This window comes from Culex quinquefasciatus, chromosome 3 (genome assembly GCF_015732765.1).
Source record: "Culex quinquefasciatus strain JHB chromosome 3, VPISU_Cqui_1.0_pri_paternal, whole genome shotgun sequence".
In the NCBI taxonomy this organism is placed as follows: domain Eukaryota; kingdom Metazoa; phylum Arthropoda; class Insecta; order Diptera; family Culicidae; genus Culex; species Culex quinquefasciatus.
The window spans coordinates 156401515-156407514 of record NC_051863.1 but is presented as its reverse complement, the minus strand read 5'-3'; the positions used below and the strand labels follow the sequence as shown (position 1 = coordinate 156407514).

At 34.8% G+C, this 6000-nt stretch overlaps 1 protein-coding gene across 1 annotated transcript in view; it reads left to right on the top strand.

The window, feature by feature from the left end:
- Positions 1-2999: 2999 nt before the first annotated feature.
- The window catches only part of LOC6042307 (D-aspartate oxidase), a 39435-nt gene continuing 36434 nt past the window's right edge, over positions 3000-6000 (top strand). The window contains exon 1 of the mRNA XM_001851385.2: positions 3000-3248. The gene's annotated coding sequence lies outside the window, so the exon portion shown is untranslated. The remainder of the gene's footprint in view (positions 3249-6000) is intronic.

The following is a 6000-nucleotide window of genomic DNA, read 5'->3' as shown; positions in this document are numbered from 1 at the left end:
AAATAGTGTTTTTTTTTGCAAATCAAGTTTTAGTGACAAAAAGTTAAATTAAAACTCACCAAGTTTTTTTTTACCGTGTATCATTTTTTTTTCAGTATAGTCCATATCCATACCTACAACTTTGCCAAAGACACCAAATCGATCAAAATATTCCTTCAAAAGATACAGATTTTTGAATTTTCACATATCATTTTTGTATGGACAGCTGCCAAATTTGTATGGAAAATTATATGGACAAACTAATGATGCAAAATGGCTTCTTTGGGCATACCGAAGGCACCAAAAAGTTTCAGCCGGATTAAAAAATACAAAAATTAAAATTAAAGAAAAAAGACCGATTCCGTAGAGAACTGCTCCCCTACACAGAAAAAAATATTCCTGTAAATTTACATTATTTATCATGTACCAAAAGGTATCATGATAAATGATGTATATTTACATTAGGTTCATTGGAAATTTACGTTAGATTCATTGGAAATTTACATCAGTTTTGAAAATTTACATTAGTTTTGGAATTTACATTACTTTTGGAATTTACATTAGTTCAAATCAACTAATTCTGATTGGCCAATGGGAATGAGAAGCTCGACTAGGAATGCAGTAATAAAAGGGTGTGGCCTATGTTCTATTTTAAAATGATTGAAGCGGGCAGCAAAAGGAAATTCGGATTTTAAAAAGTTGTTTCACAGGTAGGGGACGCTTTCTCGTCGACGGCCAAGTGGAATAACGCTGGACTGGAATCGAACAGACGACGGGTAGGATGTTCGATGTTACTGCTGCTACCCGCTGCCGACTGAGCCATCTTCGCATTTTATGAACGAGCGGCAAAAGCATCAACTTGTTCAGGTCGAGGCTCAGGCAGTGGGCCAGCGAAGTATGAGAGCGATAGAAAGAGAACAAAATATAACTATTTTTAGTTCGGGTAGTTTTGAAGTCAACGTTTGGCAGAAATACATTGGATATATGATTTACATTAAATAGGAATTTACAGGAAGCCGAACACGGGTAGAAATTCATCAGATTTGAGTTTCCATGCTCAACGTTTCCATTAGATTCATGATTTACATTAGATTTAGATTTACATTGGAGTAATTTCCATGACTTTTTACTCTTTACATCATATTTCAACATTACATTGAGTGAGTTTACATAAGAAACAGTAATTACGTGCTGTGTAAATTTACATATTTTTTTCTGTGTACATCAGGCTTTGACTGGTTGCGCTCGAACTCGTTTTACTTCTTATTTTTATCATTTTGACAGGAAACCGGCTAAAAACATGTGGAAAATCCTCATTATATCGATGCCTCTGTTCTCTCCCATGCTAGATAGGAGGCATCGATATACAGTGGACTTTATCGTTGTAGATATTGAGGGAACCGTCGAGAGCGGGAGGTATCAAAGCAATCTATTTGAAGGGACTGAAAAATTGACAGCTGGATCGACAGCCAGAGAGTCCACTGTATCTTGACTTTTTTTTAAATAAGGTTCTAATAAAAAAAAGTCTAGAAATATTTTTTGCAAGTGATGATGGTGATAATAAAACTTTTGGTTGTCACATTTTTCATTTTTTTTAAATTACACAATCATAAAAGTTTAAGAATTATGGCATTTATTGTTGAAATTGATTATTTAAATTTTGAATTTATCAAATAGAATTGAATTCACATCAATTTAAAGAAGTTGTATAATAACGTACAAATGGCATATATTTTTTCTCTGAAAAAAAAAATGGTGTAACTTTACCTGAAGAAATGTGTATACTAATTACTTTTCTAGCGAAATGCCACACCCAAAGTTAAAGAAACGTGAGGAAAGTGCTATTTTGCGAGAGTATAGTCCTCTCGCGTGTTCATTCGTTCATTGGAACAGTTCATCCTATTGAGTGGCTTATATGGACACATGACCGCCACTTTGTCACCGAACCGCGGTGGCCCATACGGCAAAGGCACGGTTCAATATGCCGAAGGTCTTGGGTTCGAGTCTCGGTACCGGTACTTTTTTTTTGATAGTTGAACTTTTTTTGAAGACAGTACCATTTTACTACCGAATCGTGCTCTTTATTCTCTCGTATGCCGATGCCCAGTTCTGGGTGTAGAAAATGTTAGTTGTTTTTTACGACTTTTTTTTCCTACAAAATTTGACAAAAATGACTGCGCATGAACTTTGGGATCTCCAGAAACACATTGTTTATACGTTCATGAATGGAGCACCCGCAGTCGAGCAGTTTTTGACAGTTCGCTCCATAAGAAATACATTGTAGAAAAAAGCAAAAACTGCTCGAATGGAAATGCTCCATTGGAGTTGCGCAGAAATTTTGTTGGTCGATGTAATCGTTATCAATGGAGCACCCGCAGTCGACCAGTTTTTGACAGTTCGCTCCATAAGAAATACATTGTAGAAAAAAGCAAAAACTGCTCGAATTGAAGTGCTCCATTTGCTTTGCTGTGGTCTTCAATGGAGCACTTCCATTCGAGCAGTTTTTGCTTTTTTCTACAATGTATTTCTTATGGAGCGAACTGTCAAAAACTGCTCGACTGCGGGTGCTCCATTGCGTCAAGTTACCACATTCAAGCCAAGTGAAACTTTTGAAACTTTTCTGAAAAAGTTGCGACTCAAATTTTATTTTTACAATTTCATCGTGAAACTAATTACTTTCCCCATCTGTTCATCCTTTTCATCTTTCAATATCAATATTTTTCACGTTCCTTATTTTGTTTTGGTTATTAAATTTTGCTGTTAGGTAGATAAAAAAAATCCTGCAAAAAACAGTTACCCTACCCGAAAATTAATGCCCATTCACCTTGAATCAAGCGTGTGATAATGATTGTAAGCCAATCAACTTCTACTTTTTTGCTACATTAATACCGTCACGTCTGATTAGGGCTCGACCGGCGGAATTGCTCGCTCCCCAGCACCCCATGAGACAAGATCCAACAACAACAACAACAACTGCTGATAGCGCAGCACTTGGTTGGTCCTCTCGCACGATCTGCCCTGATGTCTCTGCTCTTCTCCGCGCAATAACAGGCAGTTGGCTATCAGCTGTCGAGTCGAACCCAGAGAGTGAGTCGTAACTTCTTCGACAGGTTTTCGTAAATTTTTGTACCAACCCGCGACCAGGCGACCGGTTAGTGAACCATTTTCCTCCGAAAACTTTGACGCCGTCGTCGTCGTCCTCGATCGATTTTCCTTTCGTGAGGCGGAGAAAGAAGCGTGGAGGAAAATCTACATTCAAAACGCAGAAGGTAGGTAAAGTATGTTTCGAGAAACACTTCTGGAAAAGTCTTTGGGAAATTTGACTTTTTTAAGCATTTCAATTATTTTGCAAATTTTATGTTATTTTATTACAAAAAAATTAAATCAGAGTAAAATGATTTAGAACTTAAAAACAAGTTAGTTGAGATTTGCCAACTTCTTTTGTAGTACTAAAGCACATACACTTTCACTACCTACACTATACGCGATTATTCTGGCTGTTGAAAAGTTGTGAGTTAGCTTTTCACAATGGAAATTTCTACCGCCTCTAAGCAAATCCTTTCAGCGTAAAGCTCCCTCTACAATCAGTCAGTCACTCACTCCTTCCCAACTAGCTCAATGGTGGTGGTGGTGAGAGTATTACGTGAATGAGGGGTTCTTCTCTCTGTTTTCGTGACAAAGTGGCCCCGCATTCCACTCTCTCCCGTACTCGAACCGGTCCTTATTGCGATGTTTCGAGTGTTGGCGAGGGTTACGATGAAATGTGAGCTGGGAAGAATATTTTGAAATTTGTTGCAGGATTGTTTGAGTTTGACGCTTTAAATTTTTCAGTTCTTGTCCTGTTTTGAGAAAATAAATAAAAATAAAAAAATGGTTTTTAATGTATAGGTTATACACCCAAAAAACTTATTGAGGGCTCTGCACCAAAATCTAGAGAATAATGCTACCAACTCACACCACCATAACAAATGAGAGTTAGTTAATTGAAACAATGATTCTCCAGCAAGTGTCATACATTCATATCTGGTCGAGGCCGTGGCCAAGGCAATTAAGTCATTGAGTTAGTATGTCAATGGCCTCTGGTTCGGTTCCCTTAGTCGACACTTTTTGTTTTTTGTTTTGACGGATGAACTTTTTTTGTAAATGAACCTCAATAGTATAATTCTATCGCCAATCTCGAGCTGCGTTCTCTGTGTCCGTGAATAGTGCTATTCTCTCGACTCGAGGCCATTATTCTCTCGGACAAGCGCTACCCAGTTTTGGAAATGTCCGATTATTTGTTATTATTTATTATTCTTTTTTTTATTCCAAGCATTGACTTTGTATTATTATCAGTAGAAAAAAAAACGTATTTTTCATCGAAAAAAGAACACACAAAAATAGTTTTAAAAATTATGCCATTTTTCATTACTCGACTGTAAATTATTTGTACTTTAATGTACTTTTCGAATCTGCAATAACCAAGATGGGTATTTTTTTCATCTAGAACAAACATTTTCATCTTAAGATTTCCTGTTTTTTGTAAGTTTGCTGGCTGAATTTTATTATTTTGAATTTTCCCATATAACTCGGTTCCACCTTATTTATCCAATCATTTTTTTTTTCAAATAAACAGAATGACTTTCGAGCCACTTTTTGAGAAGTTTTCCATTCCCTCAAAAAATATTAGTTTATGTAATAGTATTTTGTAATAATATTGTGAGTTATTCCATTCTTCAAACATGTGCAGTTCTTTAAAAAATGGCGACTTCTCAAATTATTTTTTTATTCTGAATACAACTTATTGTTGATTGTCGTAATATTTTTGCGAGTTTTTTTCCATTTTTTTAAATTACGAGCAATTTACAAAAAAATCGACTTCTAAAATTTTGCTTAAGTTTTTTTTAAAGTACTTTTTTATGACTGTCGTAATGTTTGTGTTAATTTTTCCATTCTTTAAAATACGAGCGGTTCTTTAAAAAAAAGTTAGACCTCTGAAATTTTTTCAAAGCTTTTCTCAAATATTTTTTAAGTGTTTTATTTAAACAACCTCTGGACTCTCGTTATGTTTTTGTGAATTTTTCAACTCTTCAAAATTTGAGCGGTTCTTCCATAAAAGTTGTCATTTTTTTGGGAGTTTTCCATTCTTTCAAATATGAGCAGTTCTTTAGAAACAAATTGACTTCTAAGGGAGATGGAGGTAAGACGGCCACCCTAAGGTAGAAGTCTCATAAAATTAACACTACAAATTATTTTGATCTCAAATCAAGTACATATTGTTCTACTAATAGTCCATTTTAGAAATGACATCAATTAGTTGGTCTAAAAACCAATTTTAAATACTTTTCAGCAATTTTAAAAAATAATTGAAATCGAATCATATATGAAATACGCGGGGTAAGACGGCCACTCATGTGGGGTAAGACGATCAGTGCTATAAATTAACTTGATAACTTTGCTAAATCCACCCAAATACCTACATGATTAGTTGAACAGACTTCTCTGAAAATCATGACTATTTTGGAAGAAAAAAACAAGTTTCAAAGGTGAAGAAAAATGTTGTTCAACAAATTGTATATTTTGGCTATGTGAATTTCATATTATTTATGAATGATTTTGTACACGAAAATATACCCAATTTAATGCAAATTAACTGGTTTGTGTATTTGATTAGAATTAGTAAATCTATGTAAAAATATAAAATTAGCGACTTTTATCAAAAGTTTGAATGGATTTCATACTATTCAATGAATTTTGCTATATCACAGTAAGGAATATTGACGAACCAGCAGTTAATAGCATTTTGATAAAAAAAATGATAGTTTTATCGAAAGTATGTCAAATATGTCTTAACAGTCAAAAATCCTTCAAAAATGCAACCTTTATCAAACCAAATTTAGAAATTACGGGTGGCCATCTTACCCCCCGTGGAGGTGGCCGTCTTGCCCCCAAATTACTTATTTTATAAAACATTTTTTGCAAATGGCACAACGCATTTTTTAAACATTTTCGAGGGATGGTAAAACTTCAATTTAACATGAA